Raw genomic sequence first — 6,370 nt, forward strand, 5'->3', positions numbered from 1 at the left:
GGGCTTGGGGTTTCTGCATTTATGTCTCTGATTGGACAATGTATACTCTCCTTGGTTCACATCAGTCCTCCTGTTGCAGACCTGTAGTGAAGGCTTTAACATCACCATATACCTCTTGAATTGGTGGTAATGTTTGGCAGGGAGTTTTTTGAGCAAGCGTTCAATATGTTACCCACAGATGAGCTTGACAGTGCCTTCCTGGCCAAGTGTTTGCAGCAATCCAACAAGGGAGTGAACCTGGTGGGCGAAATGATGAGAGGCGATACAATCCCCATGGCAAACATTGGGTAGATCTATGGTGGCCTTGATCTCTTTTTGGGCTTGCTGCCGAAGGTTAGGATTAGGGTTTCACACAGGTGAAAGGATAGGGGCATTGGCGTATAATAGAGCCAGGCTTCGAGCAGCGGCTTCTTTAAGATGATCTAACAGCAGGTGGTACTTGTAGTGCTCTGAGTTGTCTGGGTGTACAAAATTAGCCAGGGCCATCTTCAGCATCATCTACTATGTCTTATCTTCCTTTGTCAGGAAGGACCCTCCATTTTTCCATGTCTTAAAGGTCTGACTGGTGGATATGAATAGTCATGTCATGTTGCTGCTGGATCACTATGTAGCTGTTGGGCTGCCCCATAATTAGGGGAGGGCAGAAAAAGCCTCTGAGGAGGTAGAGACGCATATTGGGAGCCACGCCATGGCAATATAGATTGATGCACTTGAGGCAGAGAGCTGAAACTGAGGAGGCGTTCAAATTGGTGACTCAGATTGCCTACAGGCAGATTGCTGTATCCTTGTGAAGGCATATAGGCTGTTACTCTGTCAGGTGGAGAGTCGGACTAGCTCCTACAGTGAACATGAGGGATTAGGCCCATATATAGGTGACCAAACTATGCCTTAGTAAAGAAGAGCACTAACTAATTAAAACAGACATACCACCTGTGGCCTCCAGAGGGCGTTAAAAGCATACTCTGTTACCTGGTCACACCCATGTACAAGTCCCTTGGTTCTTGCAGCTCCCCCTTCTTTATTACTATCAGGATGAAATATAAGCTAACTGCTACAGCTGCAAAAAGGGAACTCACTGCTGCTTTGCCTCAAACTCAATACAGCCACTCAAAATTTAAAATCAGGAAAATTGAAGGACAGAAAAAAAGACAAAGAAAATAAAACAATAAACACGTGTCCACCTTACCACTCTACAGTCCTGCCAACAATGCCAAATTGTGGTGTTACGAGTGTGATCACAGTGTAACAATTAAAAGAAGCCAACAACGCCACCCTGGAAATCTAAAGAACACAAAACAGGATTCTGGAAAGGCACACGAGTACATCATACAAATGAAAGTCCGGAGACATGGTTCACAATTTAACAAAAGGACCTTGTTTTATTGGTAAATAGAACACAATAAGAAATTCTATATTATAACAAAACAAATTACAAACCTGAAGCCTACCGACCGTGGGGGGTAAAATGGGGCAAGGGAATCCAAAATAAATGAAGGACATTCCGCTCACAAGTGCCACACACAGAGCAATAGGAAGTGCCGGGGAAACCGAAACTCATAGCACACGAGGGGAACCGCCAACCACTGTCGGCTTGCAACTAAAGGGAAGGAAAAAAAGATAATTAGATAAATTAACCCCAACAAAAAAAGGGTCTCTGGCAAGAGCTACTAAATTAACAAATAATCAGTATGTATAGTTAAAATCACAACAAAGAATGGTTACGTATAATTACAAAAGACATAACCCCTCCACACAAATACTGTCCCCATCACATCCACGTGCAGCCAGCTGTTAAGCGGTCAGTCCACCCTAATTCTCACACGCACACACCCTGTCCAGACTGACCAAACGCAGGAGGAACGCGTCTTAAGAGAGGTGGTCTAAAATTAGCTTTAGCCGCCACCACGGGATGAGTGGGTCCAAGGCAGCATGCGTGGTCCACGTCATAGAGCAATGGTTGTTGACGCCTCCTTGCACTGAGGATGTGCGAAGCAGCAGTGTTCCTGTACTTCTCTTATTTGGCTCCCTTCCAGACAAGCCAAAAACTCCATCCTCCTTCGCAACATTAGCGCTTGGACATTTTCCAATCTGCGCCAATTTTATATGCTTTGCAAAAGAGACAACATTGCAATGCACGCAACAACAACGCTAACGTTTGACTCAACAATGTCCATGTTGTCATTTGTTTACCTCTCAGTGTTCCGGCGCACATTTATGTGTAATGACGACATTGTCAGTGTGGCGAGGGAAAGGGACGCTAATTCCACTAGTACTGCGCAATAATTTTGAGAGGATTCTTCACAGTTGCCCAACAACACCACCCTGGGAATTTCACCCACAGAGTTTTATTTTTCTTACTAGGGGACAAGACACACAGGTAAGTTCCATTCATCGGCTGGAGACGGTTTGTGGTATAAAAAAAAAGTATATATTTTATTTAGAAATCAGGTTAAAATCAATCCGCAATCGGACATTCACATACACCAAACAAAGGAGAAAAAAAAGGGAAACTGATCAGGGCAGAGACTTCGAGGGGGGGGGGGGGGGGGGTTCACCCAAATTAAAGAAATCAAAAATAAGTCACCCACACATGCACACCAGGAAGTGACCGTCACCCGGGAAACACAGCACACAAAGAGGGGACACCACCACCAGTCACCGTCACCGCCCTCTGACACTGAAACAAGAAAAGAAAAAAGACACTTTAAAGAGTTGCACTCAAACCAAATGCAAAGATAATTCAATTGGTGGAAAGAGTTAAATCAAAATAACCTATAGAAAGAATAAAATTTTAATCATTCAAATACAGCCCAAAATAAATCAAAGCAAAATACCTAATTCAAAGAAAACTAATTCAAAACACGATTTAACCAAAAAAAGCGAACACAAATGAAAGAAAGTTAACCCTGATCGGAAGAAACAAAAAGCAAGTATCAATTAATCCTATAAATCCAACTGAAACAAACTCACTCAAGAAACCCAAAACAAGAAATAGTCCCTGATAAAATAGATCATTAGCACAGTTTTTGGCTGAAAATGACAGCTGCGGGCCGACAACATGTGACCTACCTTCGCTGAAGTGTATCAGCACGCACACACACACACACACACACGCTCATCCCAGAGGGAAGGCAAGAGGGAGGGAGCCGGATGTCAGCATTTCCTAAGACCACACTAGCATTAGCCACTCGAATGTTACCATCATCATATGCAGAGAGAGGGAGAAGGAAACCTACCACTCACAAACGGAGTGCAGAGAGCAGCACAGCAGGACAGAGCAGCATGCGCATCCACAGCCGCACACACACCGGATGTGGAACAAAACCACTTCCACATGGAAGTGTTACGAAGCAGGAAGGGCGAGGGAGGGGCCGTCTTAAATGTGGGCACCTGTTCTCTGATAGGCCGACAGGCCATCAAGGTGCGTTCAAAGAACCTTGGGGGCTATGCCTGCTGCCACATCAGCGTGAGACAGAAAAACACAGGCGTGCAGCCCTCACAGCGGAAGTTCAGACCCGGGTCTTCTGGAAGATTGAATGTGCCCTCATGCCAAGCAAACGCGGGTCCAAAAACCCGCTATGACATGCGTTTTTCCAGTGTGAAAAGGGTATAGTAGTAGTAGGAGGAAATTATAGTTCAAACATGAGTGATGAATAAAGGTACAGTAACACGGAGGGTGAAGAGTAAAGAAGGGCATCATGTAGGGGCCACACACTTCCCTACCACGTCAGGATGTTACTCTGTTAATACTCTTAAAATTTTAATAAGGATCTACTGCAGAGAGTTGGCACACAGCCTGGCAACCTTCAACATAAGTGTGTAGAATAGATGAGGCAATGAGTATTGTTAATGTAGACAAGTGCTTTATACTGTTAATAATATTGAGGGTTAGGGTTACATTTAAATCTATTTACCATTTGCTTTGATTTTGCCTTTTTGTACCAGTTCACTTCTCATGGCTCCAAGGTTACAATGCATATTTGCCTTGAGTTTCCCAAAGCTCAAAAGATTTTGAGCTCTTGAAGTTCTGTCTGTGTATCCAGAATATACATTTATGGGACTAATTGTTTGTTTTAACAAGGCAAAGTGTTTGTTTGGGACAAATCAACAACTCAGAAAAGGAGCAAACTTGGAGTTGGCAGGAAAGACCTATGCCTCAGGAACAGAGACCGGCATGCAGTTGGCAGAGTTGTCCAACGCCCCAGCAAGTGCAGCGGCCAGAAATACTTGCCTGGGCATAATCTGCTACTGAAGCTAAGCAACAAGTGCACTCTTTCCTTCGGTTTGAGTCATACTCGCAAAAAATCTTACAGTAACTACTTCAAGTACTAATACCAGGCCATTTATAAGAGTTTAAAACACTGCTTTCTTTAGAAGAAACTAATCACCATTAAGTGAGGTGGTGAGTAACAGACAGGCGAGGAGAAGTCTTGAGATATTAACACATTATTGTTTTTGGGTCTGCAATTTCACTCAGTCATTTGTTGTTAAAATAGGAAGTCTAGTCAGAGCCGCCTGATCTGCAGCTTGAGTCGTCCAAGTTTTCTGTCATCAGCAGGATGATCTGAGGATCCTATTACAGGTGAAGAGGTCTCTTGCTGCAGTGCGACCTCAAAAAAAGACCCATGAACAGCAGCAGTAAGAGCTCTGCTTCACCAGCACAATGAAAACTCTTCTGTGATCAGTGATAGACCTGTATCAGCCAGATTTGGAGTTCTGTGGTTGGGACAGTTTAACTTCAAACAACAAAGTATCTTTTGGAATGAATTAAGTGTGAATAGGGTGGTGGTTTGATTGATGATTTACAGTGGCGCTTGGTATGACTCCATTCTGCAATTTATTTGCAGCTTTTGATGTGTATTTCCTGGGTTTTGATAATCTTGTAGTTCACTGGTTGCTCAATGTGCTTGTTTACTAGACCTCTGTTCATTTTTGTGAATTATTGATGAGTTTGTTTGTCTTCTCATGTATACGGTGTGCATTTACTCAGTGGCTGCTGCTGGTCTACATGTTGCAAAAGGCATCTCTGTCAGTGTTAAAGTCATCAGTCCCTCTGAGATGCAATGTTGCAAATCCAGGCAGTTTTTTGCTGAGTCATGCTTAAGTTCGGAGAGCTTTACAATCCTCATTAGTCCAGACCATATAGACCCCAACTGTCATAAACAATGCTTATCTGTTGGAACTGGAGGAGGAGGAGCAAGGTTGCCATGTGTACTAATCCCAGTACAGCCCCTTGAATCTTATTTCCAATTACCTTGATGCTAAAAGTAAGATGGTTGAAGAGGCTCAAAACAACTTCCCCAGACAAGCAATATAATGGGTAGTAAAAACTAGACCTTTAGAATGTGTTCAAAGCAGCATAACAGCACACTTAGTGAGTTTGTGTGTACATTCGCAAAGACGATGTTGGACTCCTTGGTGTTCTCTGGACCCGTGATTATATGTGAAGCTGCATGTCATTGTTCAACCCCCGGCTGTCAAAGTGGTGTCCAGCAAACCAAATGGTTTCATAGATAACTGGAAAAATTTCTGGGGGAAAGCTGGTCTGATGAGGAGACACGACATTCATCCCACATTTGATGGAACTGCTCTCATTTCAAGAAATATTTCTATAAAATATATTATAGAACCAAAACCCTGACAACCCAGAGAAACAGGGCTGTTACCTACCCAAAACCCCATAGAAACTGTGTCTGCCCCTTGACCATGTCAGTTTATTCACTTGAATATAAACAGAGGGGAAATAAATTAGATAACTGAATTATTGCAGAAGACCATAAAAATAAGATGTGGAGTGTTAAACATCAGATCTCTTTAATCAAAAAAGAGACTAAATTAATATCTGACAATTGTATTGACCTGCTCTGTCTTACAGAAACCTGGCTGAGTAATGAGTATGTTAGTGTAACTGAATCCACTCCTCCCACCACTCATATCAAAACTCATGTTCCTCGAGGCTCTGGCTGAGGAGGTGGAGTTGCTGCCATTTTTGACAATCTAGTGATAAATCCCAAACCCAGAATAAGTTTTTATTCATTTGAAAGCCTGATTCTCAGTTTGGCTCATCCAGCCTGGAAAACTCTACAGCTGCTTCTATTTGCAACCGTCCTCCTGGTCCTTACTCTGAATTCTCAGAGTTTGTATCCAGTTTAGTTTTTAAGAGCAGATCAAATCATTGTTGCAGGTGGCTTCAATATTCATGTGGATGTTGACAATGACAGTCTGGTACTGCATTTTTCCTCTCTTTTAAACTCAATTGATTTCCATTAGGCCAGTACAGTGGGGCAATGGTTGTCACTGTCGCTTCACAGCAAGAAAGTTCCGGGTTTGAACCCTGGAAAGTAAACAAGAAGCAAAAATCAGAACTACT

At 42.9% G+C, this 6,370-nt stretch overlaps 1 long non-coding RNA gene across 1 annotated transcript; it reads right to left on the minus strand.

Annotated features, from left to right (window-relative positions):
• Positions 1–1,603: 1,603 nt before the first annotated feature.
• On the minus strand, positions 1,604–3,352 carry LOC147244433 (uncharacterized). The gene is made up of 3 exons (XR_015110406.1): positions 3,237–3,352; positions 3,070–3,163; positions 1,604–2,677 (listed from the first exon to the last, which is right to left on the minus strand). It is a non-coding gene; the product is annotated as an uncharacterized LOC147244433 (long non-coding RNA).
• Between the last annotated feature and the right edge of the window lie 3,018 nt (positions 3,353–6,370).

Source organism: Aulostomus chinensis, chromosome 19, assembly GCF_037954235.1.
Source record: "Aulostomus chinensis isolate RoL2024-O1b breed Wild chromosome 19, RoL_Achi_v1.0, whole genome shotgun sequence".
NCBI classification, from domain to species: Eukaryota; Metazoa; Chordata; class Actinopteri; order Syngnathiformes; family Aulostomidae; genus Aulostomus; species Aulostomus chinensis.